A 22,641-nucleotide genomic window follows, 5' to 3' on the forward strand; every position below is an offset into this window, starting at 1 on the left:
TAGGATCTTTTCTAAGAAAAAAAATCAGCAATATAAAACAATGTGAAACACTACAAACTACTTGAGGACAAGACACTTTGGTTCCTCGTCCTCTGTCACACCTATCTCATTATATAAAAGGCTCTGCTCTGAACCCACTATAAAGTATAAAGGGAATAAATCAACTTACGCTAGCCCAACAGCTGTCTACTGCACTGACATACCAAAAGAGAACCAAACAGAGATTTAAAACCTCTCCATCCTTCCAAGATGAATCATGACCACTATTGCTCTCACTTGTGTCAATTCTGTTTCTAAAATAAATCACAGGCTGTTTTAAAGTAGAAAAAAGCACCTAGCCTAAGGTGATTAATGGAAGGCTTATAAAGCCCTTTAAATTTATATTTTGAGATCTTCAATTAAATGATGTAAATTTAGGTTTGCAAATTGTTGATTTGTACATGTGATCTTTACTTATTTTCAAAAGAAGACTCTGACACCCTTTTGGTCACAGGAGGTGTCATAAATTCTCTGATTACAGACTCCTTTCAGTCTGACAGGTACTAAAAGGCCCTGTTCTTCTCACATCCACCTCTTTTCTTCTTCTACTACTTATATAGAGAACATTTCTAAGATTCTGCTCTCTTTCTTCAAGATTCAAAGGAAGAAACGAACATAACTATGAAAGAAATAATGTTCCGTGAATTCAAAACTATGCTTCCAAATTATCATCTCAATGTTACTTTTAAAAATTTCACTGAAACAGCAAAAGTCCATGGCTCTTTAAAAGGTCTTTAATGAAATTGAAATGAAAATGAAAACACTGGCAGGCTTGTCTCAGAAAATTACATTATTATTTGCTTTTTGAATCTTTGGGAGTGGGGGAAATGGTACCTAGTACAATGTCTAACATAGAAAAAAAGGAGTGCTCCACATTAATGATTAAATAACTCTAGAGAGCTCATTATAATTGTGGCTAAGAGTGTGGGCAAAACATTTTGGCAGAACTGTGATATACCACTCAGATCTCTCCTCAGTGAAGGCTTTAATGCCTAACTGTTGACAATGTGGACAGGAGACAGCTTTCAGATACCAACCCCTTCAGGGACTGCCTCAGCTGCAGATGACCATCTTGTCCAAGGTCACACTTGTTGAGGTAGGGACACATCAAATGATTAATTGGTGCAGGAGTAGAAAGTCCAGTCATTGTGTCCTGGGTCTGGCTAAATCTGAAGTCTGGCTACTCCCTGAGCACCCTATGAGATCAGTCAAGGTTACCCTTGAACCTGCACCACAGCTCAAGAACCTGCTCTTGCCAATCCTGCTTCCTTTCTCTGCCTTCCACGGGTATAGATTCCAAAGGGACTGCTTAAAAAATGTTAGCATGCCATAGCCTCCATTCCAGAGTATGTGTAACAGAGAGCCCAACCTGCAACAGCCATCCAGTTGGGTGGAGCTCATACATTGTAGTGGCAAGATTCTCAAAAAGATCATACCTTTTAGAGTGTTCTTTGTTTTTTGTTTTTTTTTAAGTTTTTAAAGCTATACATTTCTTATTATGGTGAAGAGGATTGACTTATGTTTCACAATTTATATAACTTGTTTCTCTTATCAGATAACAGGTTCATCCAACTTTAACTAAAGTCATATAACAAGGAGTCTTTGGTAAAGGTTTTTATATGTTAGCCCTGATTTTCCTCAAACTCTAAACGGTGAATTGATAGAATCACACTAGCAGTGTACAGAGTAGAGAACAAGACATTTTCAGTCTTTGGAAGATTCAGAGTAAGTTCTTACGGACCAAGGTAAATATCAGAATATAATATGTCGGCCATTTGGATGTCTTATTTGGAAAAATGTCTATTCAGTTCCTCTGCCCATTTTTATTTGTTTTATTTTTTATTTTTTTGGTTTATTGCGGTAACATTGGTTTATAATATTGTGTAAATTTCAGGTTTACGTCATTATACTTCTATTTCTGCATGGATTACATCATGTTCTCATGTTCACCACCCAAATACTACTTACAATCCATCACCACACACGTGCCTAATTATCCCTTTTGTCCTCCTCCTCCCCCCACCCATTTTTAAATCATTGGATAGATATTTGGGATATTAACCCCCTATCTGATATGTGGTTTGCAAATATTTTCTCCCATTCTATGCGCTGCGTTTTCATTTTGTTGATTGTTTCTTTTGCTGTACAGACGCTTTTTGGTTTGATGGGTACCATTTGTTGATTTTCACTTTGTTGCTTGTGCTTGTTATGTCATAGCCAAAAAATCATTGCCAAGACCAATGTCACGGAGCTTCTTCCCTATGTTTTCTTCCAAAAGTTTTATAATATCAGCTCTGATGCTTCAGTCTTTAATCAATTTGCAGTTAATTTTTATGAGTGGTGTAAGACAGTGGTCCAACTTAATTTTTCTGCATGTGGTTATCCAGTTTTCCCAATACCATTTGTTGAAGAGAGAATTCTTTTCCCATTGAGTATTCTTGGGTCTTTTATCAAATATTAGTTGACCTTACGGGGCTTATTTCTGAGCTCTCTATTCTATTCTATTATTCTGTGTGTCTATTTTACGCCAGTACCACACTGTTTTAATTACTAAAGCTTTCTAGTATAGTTTGAAATCAGGAAGTGTGATGCTTCCAGCTTTGTTCTTCTTTCTCAGGATTGCTTTGACTATTTGGGGTCTTTTGTGGTTCTATACTAATTTTAGGATTGTTTTTTCTATTCCCATGAAAAATGTCATTGGAATTTTGATAAAAATTACATTGAACCTGTAGATGGCTTTGGGTAGTATGGACATCTTAACAATATTGATTCTTCTGATCCATGAACATGGGTTGGCTGACAGGTACATGAAAAGATGCTCATCACCACTAAGCATCAGGGAAATGCAAATCAAAACCACAATGAGATGTCACCTAACACCTGTTAGAATGAATATCATCAAGAAGACAAGAGATAACATGTGTTGATGAGGATGTGGAGAAAAGGGAACCCTTGTGTATTGTAGGTGGGAATGTAAATTGATTCAGCCACTATGGAAAACAGTATGGAGATTTGTCTAAAAATTAAAAATAGAACTACCATATGATCCAGCAATTCCACTTGTGGGTATATATCCAAAGGAATGAAAACAGGATGTTAAAAAGGTATCTGCCCTCCCATGTTTATTGCAGCATTATTCTCAATAACCAAGATATAGAAGGAACCTCAGTGTCCAACAATGGATGAATGGGTAAAGAAGATGTGGTATATTTATACAATGAATATTACTCAGCCATTAGAAAGAAGGAAATCCTGTCATTTGTGACAACATGGATGGGCCTTGAAGGTATTGTGCTAAGTGAGATAAGCCAGAGAGAGAAAAACAAATACTGTATGATCTCACAAATATGTAGAATTTAAAAAAGCTGAACTCATAGAAACAGAGAGTAAAATGGTGCTTACCACGGGCTACTGGGTAAAGGAATTGGGGAGATGTTGTTAAAGGGTACAAACTTGCAACTAGAAGATGAATAAGTCCTAGAGATCTAATGCACAGCATAGTGATTACACTCAACAATATGGTATTATATACATCAAAGCTGCTAAGAGACTAGATCTTAAATGTCCTCACTACAAAAAAGAAATGATAACTATATGACATGATAGAGATGTTAGCTAATGCTATTGTGGTAATCATATTGCAATATACAAATGTATGAAATCAACACGTTATGTCCCTTAACCTTAAACAATGTTATGTCAATTACGTCTCAATTAAAAAAAAGAATAACTAAAATGTGTGATAAAGAGCTCAGATTCTTTAATATAACCAATAGAAAAGCTCTTCCCCTAAGATGTTACATTTGTAACTTTTATATCCTCATTCTGTAGATTTTTTACTTTTTTCCAATGATTCTTTCAGAGGAACTGTAGCATTTATGTTATTTTCTAGAAAATATCTTATTTTGATGAAAAGAATTACCAAAAGGCTTACTTCATAGTAGCAAAGTCCTTCAGTTTTTTTTTTAAAACAGAATAATTTATTTATGTGCTATTAAAAAAAAAATACCTCTATAATAATTCCTCCTACCCCAAACTGCAAACACAAGATCTAAACAGTCTTAAGGGGGCATAGACACAGAATGCTCAAGAAAGGGGTTATATGCTGACCCAATTCATAGTTTGAAAAGGACCCCGTTGAAAAACTAAGGCAACAAAAGGTAAAAACTAGCTCTTACAGGCTCTTAAAAAAAGCAGGCAGAATCCCATGGCTCCAGAAGGTTCAACATAGTGGATCCATACGGAATTTGGAGTAAAAATGAGAAATTAGTTAAAATTTATTTATTTTATAAATAAAATCTAGTTATATAGCCTGAAAGAACTTAGACCCAAAAGTTCACCATAGGAGATCAGATTCAGGCCTTTGCTTCCAAAACGTCAATATTACAGCTACTATGGCCAAAGATGGATCAATTACTGGGCAAGGTCTTCTGGACTTGCAACAGAAAAGGACTATGATCGGACATGAATTAATTAACAATTTTCCTATCAAAGACATTTCTGCAATGCAAGCAAATCTCTCAACATGCCTTGCAGAGAAAACACGGCAGAAGATGGACAAATCTAATTAATTGAGGTTAATGGTGTTTCTCATTCTGGTTAAAATAATGATTTGTGAAATTTAAATCATGTTAGAAGTATTGCTGCTTTAATTAGTTGAAAATCAAGAGTCCCACCTTATTATACCTGAGTCCATTTTGGAGAAACCAAATGCTTTAAAAATGTTTTGTAAATTAAGATACAATATGGGGCCAACCCGCTAGTGTAGTGGTTAAATTCGCATGCTTCGCTTGGGCAGCCTGGGGTTTGCCAATTCAGATCCCAGGCGCAGACCTACGCACCACTTATCAAAGCCATGCTGTGATGGCGTCCCATATAAACTAGAGGAAGACGGGCACGGATGTTAGCCCAGGGCCAATCTTCCTCAGCAAAAAGAGGAGGATAGGCAACAGATGTTAGCTCAGGGCTAATCTTCCTCAAAAAAAAAAGATGCAATATAATTTTATTATGATATTTCCCATTACATAACCAAAGTTATATTAAAATTGTACATTTTAATAATACTTTTCTATAATCTTCTTGAGGATATTTTGGAACTGATAGATTTTCAATATTGCTGATAGGCAGATATGATTAGGACACAAAAGATCTGTCTCCCACTGCCATGCAATGATAATACTTATTGTCTTATTACCACATTGTATTTCAACACTAGCAATCACTATAGATCAAACCAACTAAATTCTCATTGTTCCAGGACATTAATTAAAATTTTGATAGGTGGCAGGACATAAGGGTTCACTCTCGTTAATAATAAAAATACAGTTTGTCACCATAGGACCCCTTTCTTCTATAAATTCTACACTGCAGTTAGTTGAACCATAATCTTAAATAATGTGAAAATAATTAAAAATTAAAATCCTAGTATAAAATTAACTTTTAAAATTTTGATTTGTGATGATCTAACATACTATTTCCATGGTTTTTAGAATTTGTTACACTCGCACTTACTGAATTAGTTTCTGTTTCTCATATCAATCTTATTTGCCCATCAATGTATACCTTGGTTGTCTTTATAAAAAGCATAAACATATTACTTCAATTTGCTTTTCCAACAAGCTGATCTCAAAAATTTTTCCCAATATTAAAGCTCTACATGAAATATACTTAATCCCTTGTATGCCAAATTATAGCCTTATAGTCTATATGCTTTTATTATAATACATTTTTATTTAAAATATCATACATATTATCTCTTTCCTCTTTCTTCTAGTGTCACCACTTCCTATTACATTTACATGCTTTCTTAAGCACTCTGGATTAAATATCCACAAATCCTCTTTCAAATATGTTACTTATGTCATCTAAAATTTCTTTATCTACTTTACCTACATTACTATAAGAAAGTTTGATAGTTGTCCTGAATTATCAATAGATATTTAACTCCTTGTTTTAATAAGATACTTTAGATGGTAAAGATGAAAACGAAAAGCTATTTGACAAAAACAAACATTTCAATAACAATATTAAAATATGCTAAAGTAGAAATAAATATACGTTCATAGAATTATGATTACAACCAAGAGAATACATTCCCATCTGAAATAACAACAACAAGAAAAAAAGACAAACAAATCTATGAAACAGTTTTAAAGACACTGGACATCATCAACAAAAGACAGTGATCCCTGACTCATGGGGGGAACATATGGACCCACATGTACCCCAGCTGCTGACTTGAAAAACTTTCCAGGCTGGGATGCAAGGAAGGGGAACCCAGGTGGAGCAAGGCAGACTCCCTCTGCTGGGGAGACAGAGGTGAGAGTGTGGAGAGAGCAAGACAGCTAGGATTCACAGGATAGAGTATAAGAAACGAGAGAGGTGCACAAAGAGAGTAATCTAATTATCTGAAGAGGTTCTGCTTCTAGTATTCAGCAGAGTACTCATCAGCACATGCATACGAGGAATTACCTGAGGCTAGGGAAAGAACCATCACAGAGCATTAAGGGGAACAGTCCCCGGCACAGTACTGGGTCAGGTTTTCCATCTACCGTGGAAAACCTAATAATTCACAGGGCTTTAGGAAGACTATACAGAAGGGTCCTGCTTTGGCAGCAGGAAATAATTAGCCCTTGACTAAATGCTGTTTTAGTCCTACCAAACAAATATTAACATCAAGACCCAGAGAGATCCAGTTGTTTCCAAATAAGTTACCCATGTCACAGAACAAAGCTCCAGGGTATGTACAGGAACAGAAACATTTCCAGCCACGAACCAAGTAAAACCTACAATGTCTATGAAGTCATCAAAGATTATCAAGCACATAAATATGAAGGAAGATATGACCCATGATGAGGAGAAAATTCAATGAATCAGAACTGACCCAAAATTCACAAAGACATTATAACTAGCAAAAAAAAAAAAAACACATTACAACAATTATTATAACTATATTCAGATGTTTAAAAAGTTAAGAAGACATGGAAGACTTTTTAAAGAACTAAATTAAAATTAGGGATGAAAATTACAATATGTGAAAAGTAAAATACACTGAATGAGAGTAATGGCAGATTAGATGTCGCTAAAAGGTTACTGAGCCTAAAGACATAGTAATAGAAACTATATAAATGAAACACATAGAGAATAAAGAAATTTTAAAAAATTGAAAGAGAGCATTAGTGAGCTATGGGACACATCCAATCATTCTAATGTACATTTAATTAGAGCATCTGAAAGAGAAGGAGTTAAAAATATTTGGAAAAATAATAGAAAATATTTTTTTGGAATTTGATATAAACTCTAGATCAACAAAGCCAAGAAGTTCAATAAACCTTAAGCAAGGAAACATGAAGAAAACTCCACCGAGGCACATGATAATAAAATTGCTTAAAACCACAGACAAAGTAACAAGTCTTAAAACAGCCAATCTCCCCTAAAAAAGACACATTATGTACAGAGAAACAAAGATATGAGATGATAGCAGATTTCTCATTGGAAACAATACTAGTGAGAAGACAGTGGAGCAACATGTCCAAAAAACAGGAAGAAAAAAATGTAAAACTAGAATTTTATACCTACCTAAAATATCTTTCCAAACAAAGGTTAACGAATCACAAAGGAATGAAATTACAAATCAATAACAGGAGAAAATCTGGGAAATTCACGAATATATAGAAATTAAATTAAACACTCTTAAATAATCAATAGTTCAGAGAAGAAATCACAAGAGAAATTAGATAATGCTTTGAAAGGAACAAAAATGAAAGCACTATATACCAAAACTCAAGGGATGCAGCAAAAGCCATGCTTGGAGGGAAATTTATATTTGTAAATGCCTATCTAAAAAAGATCTTAAATAAGACCCTAACCTTACACCTTAAGAAACTAGAAAAATAAGACAACTAAACCAAAAGCAAACAGAAGGAAGTAAATAATAAAGAATACAGTGGATATAAGTTAAATTGAGAACAGAGAAACAATAGGGAGAATCAACAAAACCAAAGTTGTTTCTTTGAAACAATCAGCATGATTGACAAATTACATTGATTTAACTTGACTGACCAAGGGAAAAAGAGAGAAGATTCAAATTACGAAAATCAAGGAATGAAACAGAGACACTACTACTGACATTACAAAATTAAAAAGCATTAAAAGGGAACAGGTGTATACGAATGGATTAGATAACCTAGATGAAGTGAAAAAATTCTTAGGTGGAAACAAACTACCAAAACTGACTCAAGAAGAAGTATCAAGTCTTCATAGACTTATACAAGTAAAGAGATTGAGTTAAATTAGTAAAAAAAAAGAAAAGAAAACCTTTCACCAAGAAAAGCTCAGGCCCAGATGGGTTCGCTGGTAAATTCTACAAAAGATTTCAAGAAGAACTGACATCAATCCTTCACAGACTTTTCTATAAAAATAGAAGGAACACTTGCCAACTCATTCTATGAAGCCATTACCTTGATATCAAAACTAGACAAAGACATTACAAGAAAAAACTATAGAGTAATATCTCCTATGAATATAGATGCAAAAATCATCAACAAAAATACTAGGAAACTGAATCTAGCAACTTAAAAAAAAATGATTATACACCCTGGCCTAGTGGGATTATTCTAGAAATTCAAGGTTGGTTCGACATATGAACAATCAAGCAATGTAACATAACGAATTAATAGAATAAAGGACAAAAAACACCTGATCATCTCAATAGACATAGAAAAAGCATTTGACAAAATTCAATACCATTTCATGATAAAAACACTCAGCAAACTAGGAACAAAAGGAGACTTCCTCAACCTCATAAAGGGCACCTATGAAAACCCATAGCTAACATTGTACTTAACTTACTAGAAAAATATTGAGCACTTTCCCTTAAGATCAGGAACAAGACAAAGATGTCCACTCTTGCCATTCTAGTCAACAGTATACTGGAGGTTTTAGTCAGAGCAATTAGGTAAAAAAAATAAATAAAACACATCCCTTAGGAAAGGAAGATGTAAAACTCTATCTGCAGATGACATAATCTTGTATATAGAAAATCTTAAAGAGTCCACAAAAAAATTTATTACAGCTAACAAAAGAGGTCAGTAAGGTTCCTGGATACAACATTGATACATAAAAATCAATTCTTTTTCTATACAACAGCAACAAATAATTCAAAACGAAATGAGGAAAACAATTCCATTTATAATAGCATCAAAAAGAATAAAATACAGGGGCTGGCCCAATGGTGCAGTAGTTGAGTTTGGCACACTCCGCTTTGGCGGTCCAGGGTTCACAAGTTCAGATCCCAGGCTGGGACCTACACGACTCATCAAGCCATGCTGTGGTGGCATCATACATACAAAATAGAGGAAGATGGGCACAGATGTTAGCTCAGAGCCACTCTTCCTCAAGCAAAAAGGGAAAGATTGGCAACAGGTGTTAGCTCTGGGCCAATCTTCCTCACCAAAAAGAAAAAAAAAGAATAAAATACTTAGGTACAAGTTTAACAAAGTAATGCAAGGTTTGTATGCTAAAAACCATGAAACATCACTGAAAAAAATTAAAGGAGATTGAAATAAATGGAATGACATTCTGTATTCCTAAATTGGAAGACTTAATGTTGTTAAAAATGGCATAATCTCCAAATGGATGTGTATATTTAACGTCATCCCTATCAGAATCCCCACTGACTTTTTTGACGAAATTGACAAGCTGATTGTCAAATTCATATGGAAATGCAAGGGATCCAGAACAGCCAAAACAATCTTGATAAAAAAGAACAAAGTTGGAGGACTCACACTATTTGATTTCTGTATTTACTACGAAACTACAGTCATCAGGACTGTGTGGTACTGGAATACTGATAGAATGTAGGTCATTGGAATAGAAAAGAGAGTCTAGAAATAAACCCATACATTTACAGTCAATCGATTTTTGACAAAGGTGTGGAGACAATTCAATGGAAAAAAATAGTCTTTTCAACTGGGATAACTAGATATCCCTATGCAAAAGTATGAAGTTGGGCCCTCACTTCACGCCATATAGAAATTTTATTCAAATGGATCAAAGATCTAAATGCTAAGAGCTAAAACTATAAAACTCTTAGAAGAAAACATAGGTGTGAATCCTCATGACCTTGGATTACAAGATCAGTTGCTGTCGTCTTCTCTCAGTGGCATCCTGCTGAGTCCCCACTGCTTCCTCCACCCTTGTGGCTTTCTTTTCAACTATTTTCTAATTTCAACAAAAACTGAGGTTGTGGTTTAAATTTTTTTCTTATTTTCTTTGTATTTTGTCTAAAAAGAGTAGGCTGACTATATGCCTCTATCTTTAAATAAGAAATCCCCACAAAGCGCTAAATATGTAGGTTACACTTGAATATCATTTTCTATAACTGAGCTTATAAATCATAATATATTGATATTTTTTGTTTACTGGAATACTATTTATCTTCACGTTATGCTTGCATTTCTCTCATAAATTTAGTACATTTAGATGAAATGGATACTATTAATTTCAACTAGCAATCATGGTATAAGCTTGAATCTTTTAAAATTCAAAATACTCAAGTAAAGAGGAAGCTTCATTATTCAACTTTGTATTTGGACTTAAATATTTGCATGAACACATATTTAGCATAAAATCAATTATTGAACAAACTTAAAAAAAAAAAAAGACACATTTGCCTAATAGCCATAACTCACAGAAATGCTCTTTTGAAGAAAGAAAGGGTTTTAAGTGAATAGGATATAAAATTGACATTAGAAAGTGAGCATGACTGAATCTTGGAAATCAGAACTACACTGCTTGAATAATCGAATGTGACTTAAAAAATTATATTGCCATTTCCCAGTAGGAAAAAGGAGTTCAGCACAGCAGAGCTGAGGGATATTTAATGATAAAGTCAATATATTTCACGTTTCTACCCAAGGCGTTATTCTTCAAAAATTCAGTTACACCTAGAAGATTTAGAGACTTGGACAGTATCATCACTGATACTGCAATATGAGTCCACATTGCATAAATATTAGCAAAAGTTTCACCTAAAAGATAAACATGATTCATATATTTTCTACATAGTTATCTGATTTTCAAAGATTCTGAGTACAATATTGACAAAACATTCAATTTTGTTACTCTGACCCATCCTTCCAAATTCTTACTGTTTCCTATCTTAAATTATATGTTGTTTTTGAATAGTTTGTCAGATGTACTCCAAAATGGTTTTGACTATTTTACGTTTTTATTTAAGAAAGGTTGCTACTTAATATATTAAAAAATCAAAACTTTGCCCATTGAGTTTGCATTTAAATATGAATTATGTTACTGATAGTGGGTCAAAAATGATCAATTCAAGGAAATTATTTTTTACTACCTCTAAACCACAAACACTGTTACATTGAAATAGATTGTTTTCCTCATCAGTTCTTAGTTAAATTCTAAGATGTGCAAGAATGTCTTATCATATTTCTTGTGTTAAGTGTTTTTGCCTCTGAGCCCTGTCTTTGACATAGTTCCATTATAGGATATTTAGATAAGTACAAAATGACTGAAGATACACATTTGTTTCTCTACCACATCTGGATCAGTCCTGGATAAATCCTATTCTCTGATTTTTTAATTGTATATCCTATATATTTGGTATTTCTGGAAAAACAAAACAAAACAAAAACTACATGGGAATGTTTGGCACTATGAAATCCATTTTCTAACGACAGTTATCTTCTCAAAGTTGTTAGTCAATACTTTTATTTGTTTCAGTCAGCTGATTTCCATTCTTTTGGGTGACTCTCATAAGCTTTTAATTTTCACTTATGACTCCTAAAAATTTCCACTCCTTCCTTCTCAGGAAGCAACCATGCTTTACGTTTCACTGTAAAATACGGCCTATGGCTGTCCCATATCCTTCGTCGACAGCCATCCCTCTCCCTAGTATTAGAGGCTTCAAGGTGTTTCTCTCCATTAAATGCAAAATGCTTCACCTGTGCTCTTGTCCAAAATTTGTTACAACACTTACCCTTTCTTGCTCTTGCATCTTTGCGATGGTGTGCAAACACCATGGGTTTCTTATTCTTGCACACTCTGTCCCACCTCTTTGCTCTACCTCTTATAGCTACTAGAATTCACCGAACAACTTGACATGACAGTGACAAGTAAAGCCAAAAAAAAACTGGAAGATAACTTAAATGCTTGTAGCCGAGCTACTCTCAAGCTTATTTTTTAAATCAACGCACAAGATGAATGGCATTCATATGTGCAGCATATTCCTATGCACAATTCCCAGGACATTGATTTATATATTAGGAGTGATATTATTAGGGTAAATATGCTCTATTGTTTAATTATATCTTTTCCAAACACTGCTACTTTATATTTAATAATGAATCATTTGCACCAAACTTTACATTGATCACAGAGGAACACTATAACATGGAGATGGAGAACCATCGATCCAGACCAGGGGTTCTCAGTGTGTCATCAGCAGCATCAACATCACCTGGGAACTTGTTAGAGATGCAAATTTTCATGCTCTGCCCCAGACACACTGAACCAGAAACTCTGGGGCATAACCAAACAATCTGATATACCCTAAAGTTTGACAACCACTGATACATGCTAGACCAATTTTTTAAAGAAAATACAAAATTGCAAAGTCACAATGACAGAGTTAAAGTTGAGTCTCGGATATTTTTTTCTTAAGTGATCTTGGGTTACATAGCCTAGATAAATACTGTCTTGTACTTAGTAATTACTCAAATATTTGTCAGTTGAATGAAATAACTCAGATGATTTGGTACCTCATTTTTTTCTTGTAAACTAAAAATTTAGAATTTTTATCTCTGAAAAGAGAAAGTAGTAAAATGACTCAGTTGTATTCAATTTACCGTTTCTTTGCCCCGACACAAATCAATATGTAGACAATATCCACTTCTTTATGTGCCACATTTTAAGTATATCTTTATTCTTACAGACAGAGAAGCATTGAAGGGAAGTTAAGAATATACAAACCAAGATTCATATTCTCTTCATATTGAATTCATATTCAAGATTCATATTGCACATACTTGCTGCAAGGCCTTGAGACTTAAGGTCCTGGTGCCCTTATCCATGATTATAATTATCAAAAATACTCTATTTACAGAAGAAGAAATAGAGGCTTAAATTCAATGAGGAACCTATCCAAGGTGACACAAATAGTGACAGAGCTGAGATGGATATCCTGGTAAGTGATATCATGCTCTTAGTCACTATCTGTTAAGATCTTACCAGAACTTATCTCAAAGCTGGCTCAAGAATTAAATAAGGTAATATGCAGAAATGTTTTGAATCTTTAACAACTAGTAGTATTAGTATTGTTATTACAACTGCTAGGCCAGTACCAAGAGAATTTCCAGGGATTTCCACCAACTGGATGTGTTGGTTCCCTACAGCTCTGCACACTCTCTCCTGGAGCTGTCATGTGCTTTCTTTTCCTCCACTCTCTCCCTTCAGAGAAGTCCTTGCTCCATTACAAAACAGATGGGAAGGATTAAAGCAGAGGCCATGAGTTCCTGGCCTCCAAAATTGTACTCTGATCACATCTCTCTCTCTTTAAAGCCCAAATAATGTGGTTAGGGTCAAGGGCATTATTTGTTTTATGATGCAGGCATATACAGGATTAACTTGGACATCTAACCACTAGTGAGAAGGAGCGTGATTTCAGTGAAAAGGTTATTAATCACTTGACTTAGAAACAACCCATGAGCTATAACTCAATTTTCATAATTCAGTTACAGTAATAAATTATTAGTTATGATCCTGCCACTTAGTGAGGAATTATCATATTCCTGGCACTGCGATATATTGTTTTACATATCTTACCAACTGTACAGTCATGCATCGCTTAAGGATGGGGACACGTTCTGACAAATGCATCGTTAGGTAATTTCATCATTGTGTGAACATCCTATAGTGTACTTACACAAACCTAGATGGTATAGTTTACTACACACCTAGGCTAGATGCTACTAATTGTATGGGTCCACTGTCGTATATGCGGTTCACCACTGACTGAAACTTCATCATGTGGCGCCTGATTATACTGTTAGTTAGAGATTTTTATCCTCAGTTTATAGATGAGAAACCTGAGAATTAGAATATTAAGTAATTTATACAAGGTTACCTAGCTAGTGAAAGTGAGGGTCAAGATTCAAACTGGGGTCTATGTAACATCACATCTGAGGCTTTTAATCACTGCCTCCCAAACAACTGGGGTCGTTTAGCACAATTCAAACGACAGATATTGTGAAAGTGTGTCATCATGCTATTATTTTTCTCAAATGCTGTTAACCATAATATTCCATCAACCAGAGTATTCCATCCGCCTAGGGTAATTTACTGTAAGAACAATCAGATTTGAGTCTGAAATGTGATCTTTTTATTAGTCAGATCATCAATAATTAATTTTCAGACATAAATTTTTCCTTAAGCAGAATTTTTGCAAGCAGAAAATAATATGCATTTTTTTGTGTTTTGATGTTTTTGTTTTACTCTACAATTTTCTTGACAGGTTATGTCAGTGAAAATGCCGGGAAGATAAATAAAATAAAATAGAGGTTGATTCCTGAAGAAATCACATCAATTATTTAATTCTGCTTTTTCATTGTCACTGCTGTTAAGTACCTTGTACTACAGTAAAAAATATTTCTAGCTATTTCAGACAATAGGCCTTAAAAAGGCAATAGTGCAAATGAAGATTATTAAAAATGAGAAATCTTTAATGCAAGTATTATTCAAAGAAGACATCAGAAGTTTTATTTTAAAATAGGTGTTTCCTCAAAAAATTAAAAATAGAACTACCTATGATCCAGCAATCCCACTTCTGGGTATATACCCAAAAGAAATGAAAAGGAGATATTGAACAGAGATCTGTACTCCCATGTTTAGTGCAGCATTACTCACAGTAGCCAAGATATAGAAACAACCTAAGTGTCTGTCAATGGATGAATGGATAAAGAAGATGTGGTGTATATATACATATATATATAAATATATATATATATAAATATGTATGCCTTATGTTATATATATATGTATAGTCATGTGTCACTTAACACAGGGGTATGTTCCAAGAAATGTGTCATTAGGCAACTTACATGTACTTACACAAACCTAGATGGTATAGCCTACTATAGACCTAAGCTATATGGTACTAATCTATGGGATCCCCATTGCATATGTGGTCTGTCATTGACCAAGACACCATCATGCCGTGCATGACTGTATACATATAATGGAATATTATTCAGCCATGAGAAAGAAGGAAATCCCGCCATTTGAGACAACATGGATGAACCTTGAGGGCATTATGCTAAGTGAAATAAGCCAGACAGAGAGTGACAAATACTGTATGGTCTCACTTACATGTGGAATCTAAAAATGAGTCAAACTCATAGAAAACCGGTTGCCAGGGGCTGGGGATGGGGGTGGGGAAAAATAGGGAGAGGTTGGTAAAAGGGTACAAACTTTCAGCTGTAAGAGGAATAAGATCTGAGGATCTAATGTATAACACAGTGAATATAGTTGATAAAACTGTATTGTATAATTGAAATTTGCTAAGAGAGTAGAACTTAAATGTTTTCACCAAATAAATAAATATGTATGGTGTTAGATGTGTTAATTAACTAGATGGGAGGAATCCTTTCACAAGGTATACATATATCAAATCACCACAATGTACATTTTAAATATCTTATAATTCTATTTGCCTTAAATTTCTACTTTATACTTCAATAAAGCTGAAAAAATATTTAAACAGTTGCAAGTATGAATTTTATTGGTATATGAAAGTTAATAATTGCAAGCATAAACTTTGTAGGAAAAATATTTTATGTGATTCTTTAGACACTTTTCTACTGATGTCCTCCTATGAATGATAAGGACCTAGTTTACTTATACCATCTCTTCTCATCCTTCTTCTTCCCTCTAATGCTCATGATTATTTTAGTATTAGGTTAAATCATATGAAGTTGTCATTTTTGTAAAAAAAAAGATCATATACAGTTTCATATGATCCAAACTATTGTATATTTTAGGATATTATTAAATAATATTCATAAATTTATATTTAGTGTTCTGTTCTTATTTTAACTTCCACCTCCTGACTTCAATGCGCTATAAATTTACTTATATATTTTCAACTTTATAACATTTCCAGTAGGTTCTGTCACCAAAGTGGGCCTTCTGTCTTTATCTAAAGTTTGATTCTAGAGTTGGAAACCGATAAGATTCCTTTGCATTATAATAACCATATGAATATTGATCACTACAGAGTCAAGTATTGGGCTGGAAAACTATTTCCTTCTCTACAAATTCAGAGTCACTCCTAATGGAAATTTTGCTACTCAAGTAATTAATTTAGCTTGAATGTGGAATTCAAGACAGACCCACCTAATACTATACACTAAAAAAGCAAAAATTTTCTATCAGTGGTTAGAAGTGATGCATTGTAAATACTTTTGAAATAATACAGAATAAAATAAAAAATAGCTGAAAGTGTGCTTAATTATATATAATAACAGGTAATTTACAGTGGATCATAATAAGTGTGCATTTAATCAAGAATATGCAAGAAAAATTTTTACCTTGTGCTAAACATATATGTCAACAGAAATAGGAATAGCCTAGGAGTGAGTCAATAGATAGGGAAAGGATGATTGTGATACCCATCACTATAACTAGAAACAAGTGACGAAGGCAATAAACTGGTTTACTTTGCTGTGAGAATTTGGGCAAATCACTTGCTTCCTGAGTGCCTTATTTTTCCCTTTTAAAAAATAAAGGTGGTGTAGGGGGGAAGTCAAGATGGCGGCATAGGCAGACTCTGAACTCACTTCCTCCCGTGGACACAGCCAATTTACAACTACTTGTGGAAAAATTGCCCCTGAGACAGAACTGAAAACTGGATAAGAGGAACTCCTGCGCCAATGGACAATCCTGATTGAGGTGGAAGAGGCAGAGACTCTCTTCTGGAGAGAAAAAACACCGCCTGCACAAGCCGCCAGCTTCACGGCCTCCCAGGAGCCACCCACAGGTGCGCAGCCTCCTTGGAGGAGTGGGGCCCTGAACCGGGAAGCACCCCCACTGTGGGCATTTTGTGGACCTAGCACAATCGAGATGAGTGGCAGAATATCTGACTTTGCCTGCTACTAAAACATTGGGGAATACCCCCAGAAAGCCCGGTTCACAAAGAAACTAAAACCCGCTCTTGAGGGGCCCGTGCGCAAACTCACCCGTTTCAGAAAGCATCCTAAAATCACCAGAAAGAAAGGTGCACTGTGCTATGGTGAAAAGAGACTCACCTACTGGGCCCTGGGTGCATCTCGGTGGGAGGCGAGACCTCTCCAGGGACTGGGACAGTGGCGGCGGCCATTGTTGTGGCCTGGTGTGGGCGTGCTGACACAGATGCCATTGGAGTTCTCCCAGAGGCCTGCTAGCCCAGGTCTGCCCCACCCGCTAGAGCACCGATTTAATCCAGCTCAGCCAGGGCAGGCAGCCCACCCTAGAGACTGGCCCCACCCAACAACAAGCCCTCAGGCAACTTGTGGGCCTGCATAGATTGGTGACTGGATTCTCTGCAGCCTGGCAACTGAGCTGACTTTAGCGGGGCAGGGTGAGCACAAGGAGCGGGTGGAGAGTGTGGGGCGGTGGCGGAGTGTGTGGGGCTCCCGCCGTGGAGAGACTGGGTCCGAATCGGGTGGTCGGGGCACGCACATGGGGCAGGACTGTGTTGACTGTGTGTGTGGACCTGTGGGTGGCAGGGCTTGTCAGCTGCAGAAGACTTGTGCTTCTCAAAGACCCACATAGGGCGTTTGCACCACCTTCCAAAGCCTGAAACAATTGAGTGCTCCTGTGCCTGAGGCCAGCCCCACCCAGCTGCAATCCTCAGAGAGCTGACAAGAGACCTAAAGCCTGGAGGCTTATAGCAATTGTAAGGCCCTGAGTCTAACAACCTGCCACGCTGGGGGCCTACTCACTTAAAAGAAATACTGCAACACATATGTGGTATTAGAACTTGCAGCCAACTGTGCTCGGGCTCCCCACACCTGATAAAGAGACTGAAGGGCCCACAACAACTACAAGCAGCTGAGCATTACAACAGCTGGTCAGGAGCATAACTCGGCCTCCCTGGGCAGCTACAGGGAGAGCAAAGAGGCCACAACAAAAGGACACACGTAGCCCACATAGGGGTCACCTCTGGAACATTGAGAACTGAAGGAAGCACACTGCAGGCCTCCTAAGCCATCACTTACATAAGGTCACCTATCCAAGAGCAGGAGACGTAGCTGACCTAGCTAATACGTAGACACAAGCACAGGGAAAGAGGCAAAATGAGGAGGCAAAGGAATACATTACAAGTAAGGGAACAGGACAAAACCCCAGAAAAGGAACTAAGTGAAACAGAAATGAGCAACCTACCTGACAGAGAGTTCAAACTAAGAGTGTTAATGATGCTCACTGATCTGGGGAGAAGAATAGATGAACTCAGTGAGAATGTCAACAAAGAAATGGAAGATATGAAAAACAACCAATCAGAAATGAAGAATACAATGCTGGAAATGAAAAATTCAATAGAGGGACTCAAAAGCAGAGTAGAGGATACAGAAGAACGGATCTGTGAGCTGGACGAAAGACTAGAAGAAATTACCCAAGCTGAACAGGTAAAAGAGAAAAGAATTAAAAAGAGTGGGGACAGTCTAAGGGACCTCTGGGACAACATCAAGCACACTAACATCTGTGTTATAGGTCTCCCAGAAGGAGAAGAGCAAGACAAAGGGGCAGGAATCTATTTCAAGAAATAATAGATGAAAACTTCCCTAACCTAAGGAAGGAAACAGACATCCAGGTACAGGAAGCACAGAGAGCCCCAAACAAGATAAACCCAAAGAGGCCCACACCAAGATACATCATAATCAAAATGTACAGAATTAAAGATAAAGAGAGAATCCTAAAAGCTGCAAGAGAATGTCAAGTTACATACAAAGGAAACCCCATAAGGCTATCAGCTGACTTCTCAGCAGAAACCTTACAGGCTAGAAGAGAGTGGCACGATATATTTAAAGTGCTAAACGGAAAAAACTTACAGCCAAGAATACTCTACCCAGCAAGGTTATCATTCAAAATGGAAGGAGAGATCAAAAATTTCCCAGACAAGCAAAAATTAAAGGAGTTTGTCACCAAGAAACCAGTGCTACAAGAAATGTTAAAGGGACTGATTTAAGGGGAAAAGAGAAGACCACAAATAGGAAAAATTATCTATTTCCATGATAAGAACATAATGGATACAAATGCACAAAAAAGAGGTTAGATATGATATCAAAAACATAAAAGGAGGGAGGAGTGGAGTTAAAGAGTAGAGCTTTCAGACAGAGGTCAAACTAAAGAGATCATCAATTCTGTATAGAAGAAGAAAGCAACAGAGAAGGACTACTAAAACACTGAGGGAAAAAAAGCTAAAAAATGGCAGTAAGTACATACTTATCAATAGCTACTTTAAACGTCAATGGACTAAATGCTCCAATTAAAAGGCATAGGGTGGCTGATTGGATAAAAAAACAAGACCCATATATATGCTGCATACAAGAGACACACTTCAGACGTAAAGACACTCACAAACTGAAAGTGAAGGGATGGAAAAAGATACTCCACGCAAATGGCAATGAAAAGAAAGCTGGGGTAGCAGTACTCATATCAGACAAAATAGACTTTAAAACAAAAACTGTAAAAAGAGACAAAGAAGGGCATTACATAATGATCAAAGGAACAATCGAACAAGAGGATATAACACTTGTAAATATCTACGCACCCAATGTAGGTGCACCTAAATATATAAAGCAATTATTAACAGACATAAAAAGAGAAATAGACAGTAACACTATAATAGTAGGGGACTTGAACACTCCACTTACACCAACGGATAGATCATCCAAACAGAAGATCAATAATTGGCCTTAAATGACACACTAGAACAGATGGACCTAGTAGATGCATACAGAGCATTCCATCCAAAAACTGAAGAATACACGTTCTTTTCAAATGCACATGGAACATTCTCCAGGATTGATCACATATTAGGCCACAAAACAAGTCTCCAAAAATTTAAGAAGATTGAAATAATACCAAGCATCTTTTCTGACCACAACAGTATGAAACTAGAAATCAACTATAGGAAGAAAATCAGAAAAGCCACAAATACGTGGAGATTAAACAAAATGCTACTGAACAATGACTGGGTCAACGAAGAAATCAAAGAAGAAATCAAAAAATACCTGGAGACAAATGAAAATACAACATGCCAGAATTTACGGGATACAGCAAAAGCGGTTCTAAGAGAGAAGTTTATAGCAATACAGGCCTATCTCAACAAACAAGAAAAATCTCAAATAAACAATCTAACAATGCACCTAAAGGAACTGGAAAAAGAAGAACAAACAAAGCCCAAAATCAGTAGAAAAAGGAAATAATAAAAATCAGAGCAGAAATAAATGAAATAGAGACCAAAAAAAATAGAAAAAATTAATAAAACCAAGAGCTGGTTGTTTGAAAAGATCAACAAAATTGACAAATCTTTAGCTAGACTCATCAAGAAAAAAAGAGAGAAGGCACAAATAAGTAAAATCAGAAATGAAAGAGGAGAGGTTACAACAGACACCTCAGAAATACAAAAGACTATAAGAGAATACTATGAAAGGCTATATGCCAACCAATTCGACAATCTGGAAGAAATGGATAAATTCTTAGAATCAAACAACCTTCCAAAACTGGATCAAGAAGAAGTAGAGAATTTGAATAGACCAATCACCAGTAAGGAGATCGAAACAGTAATCACAAACCTCCCCAAAAATAAAAGTCCAGGACCAGACGGCTTCCCTGGTGAATTCTACCAAACATTCAAAGAAGACTTAATACCTATCCTTCTCAAACTCTTCCAAAAAATTGAGGAGTGGGGGAAGCTCCCTAACTCATTCTACGAAGCCAACATTACCCTGATACCAAAACCAGACAAGGACAACACAAAAAAAGAAAATTACAGGCCAATATCACTGATGAACATCGATGCAAAAACCCTCAACAAAATACTAGCAAATCGCATACAACAATACGTTAAAAAGATTATACACCATGATCAAGTGGGATTTATTCCAGGGATGCAGGGATGGTTTAACATTCGCAAATCAATCAACGTGATACACCACATTAATAAAATGAAGAATAAATATCACATGATCATCTCAATAGATGCAGACAAAGCATTTGACAAGATACAGCATCCATTTATGATAAAAACTCTGAATACAATGGGTATAGAAGGAAAGTACCTCAACATAATAAAGGCGATATATGACAAACCCACAGCTAATAACATGCTCAACGGTGAAAAACTGAAAGCTATCCCTCTAAGAACAGGAACCAGACAAGGATGCCCACTGTCACCACTCCTATTTAACATAGTACTGGAAGTCCTAGCCAGAGCAATCAGGCAATAAAAAGAAATAAAAGGGATCCAAATTGGAAAGGAAGAAGTGAAACTCTCACTATTTGCAGATGACATGATTTTATATATAGAAAACCCTAAAGAATCCACCAGAAAACTTTTAGAAGTAATAAACGAAAATGGTAAAGTTGCAGGATACAAAATCAACATACAAAAATCAGTTGCATTTCTGTACACTAACAATGAAGTAGCAGAAAGAGAAATTAAGAATACCATCCCATTTACAATTGCAACAAAAAGAATAAAATACCTAGGAATAAACTTAACCAAAGAGGTGAAGGATCTGTACACCGACAACTATAAAACATTGTTGAAAGAAATTGAAGAAGACACAAAGAAATGGAAAGATATTCCGTGCTCTTGGATTGGAAGAATTAACATAGTTAAGATGTCCATACTTCCTAAAGCCATCTATAGATTCAATGCAATCCCTATCAAAGTTCCAACAACATTTTTCACAGAAATAGAGCAAAGAATCCTAAAATTTATATGGAACAACAAAAGACCCCGAATAGCTAAAGGAACCCTGAGAAAAAAGAACAAAGCTGGAGGTATCACACTCCATGATTTCAAAATATACTACAAAGCTATAGTAACCACAACAGCATGGTACTGGCACAAAAACAGACACACAGATCAATGGAATAGAATCGAAAGCCCAGAAATAAACCCACACATCTATGGACAGCTAATCTTTGACAAAGGAGTCAAGAACATACAATGGGGAAAAGAAAGTCTCTTCAACAAATGGTGTTGGGAAAACTGGATAGCCACATGCAAAAAAATTAAAGTAGACCCTTACCTTACACCATACACAAAAATTAACTCCAAATGGATTAAAGACTTGAATGTAAGACCTGAAACTATGAAACTTCTAGAAGAAAACATAGGCAGTACGCTCTTCGACACTGGTCTTAGCAACATATTTTCAAGCACCGTGTCTGACCGGGCAAGAGAAACAACAGAAAAATAAACAAATGGGACTACATCAAACTAAAAAGCTTCTGCACAGCAAAGGAAACCATCAACAAAACGAAAAGACAACCTAACAATTGGGAGAAGATATTTGCAAACCATACTTC

General features: G+C 35.8%; 1 protein-coding gene across 4 annotated transcripts in view; it reads right to left on the minus strand.

The window, feature by feature from the left end:
- Window positions 1–22,641, minus strand: part of TRPC4 (transient receptor potential cation channel subfamily C member 4) — a 222,152-nt gene that overhangs the window by 181,605 nt on the left and 17,906 nt on the right. For 2 of the 4 annotated variants that reach the window (XM_058548052.1, XM_058548049.1), the window contains exon 1: window positions 17,367–17,571. The exons of the other annotated variants lie outside the window; for them this stretch is intronic. The gene's annotated coding sequence lies outside the window, so the exon portion shown is untranslated. Of the gene's footprint in view, window positions 1–17,366; window positions 17,572–22,641 lie in introns of those variants that run through there. 4 annotated transcript variants of the gene reach the window in all.

The sequence above is a fragment of the Diceros bicornis genome, chromosome 9, assembly GCF_020826845.1.
Source record: "Diceros bicornis minor isolate mBicDic1 chromosome 9, mDicBic1.mat.cur, whole genome shotgun sequence".
Taxonomy (NCBI): Eukaryota; Metazoa; Chordata; class Mammalia; order Perissodactyla; family Rhinocerotidae; genus Diceros; species Diceros bicornis.